We start from the raw sequence: 727 nt of genomic DNA on the forward strand, positions 1-727 counted from the left end.
CGGCCCCCGCTGCCGCCGCCGCCGCCGCCCCCGGCGCTGAAGAAGCTGCCGGACCGGGGGCGGGAGCGGGGCCGCGCCGGGCAGGGTGCCCGGCCGGCCCCCAGCGCCTCCCCGGGGCCTGCCCCCCGGCTCGCCCCCGACCTGCCCCTTCCCAGCCTCCGCGGCGCGGAGGGACGCCCAGAGCTGGGCTGTGCTGCGCCTGGCAGCCGCTTCTGCCGCGTCCCCTGCGGCGTCCGCCCCACCACCGCCGCCGCCCTCCTCCTCCTCCGCTCCCCACCTGCCTTCCCCACAGCGCAAACCTGCCCGGGCGCTCCCCTCTCCGTGCGGCGGGAGTCTGCGCAGGGACCGGCACCGAGTCCCGTTGGCTCCGGAGGGGTGCTGCCCAACGCCCCTCCCGGCAAGGCGGGCTGGGCTGCTCCCTCGCCTCAGCAGCTGGTACCAGTCACCCACCCCTGCACCAGCAGCCTTTGTCAGTTCAGTGCTCTCCTTCACTCGGCTGCGAAATGATGTAAAAGGCAGTAAACAGGTGTTTCTGATAACGACTCCTCGACACAAACAACTGTAAAGGTAGCAAGTTTGTGAGAGTCTTTTTACCTTTTGTGGTTTTCCCGTGAAAGATGGGAGCACTTTCTTCATATAGGTTGTTCCTGAGATCGGTTTGATTAATCCTTTTCTTGTGCACGACTGTATCAAATGTTCCCCTCTCTTCTCTCACCAGTAGAAAAAA

Source organism: Phaethon aethereus (assembly GCF_964289735.1).
Source record: "Phaethon aethereus genome assembly, chromosome: 3".
NCBI classification, from domain to species: domain Eukaryota; kingdom Metazoa; phylum Chordata; class Aves; order Phaethontiformes; family Phaethontidae; genus Phaethon; species Phaethon aethereus.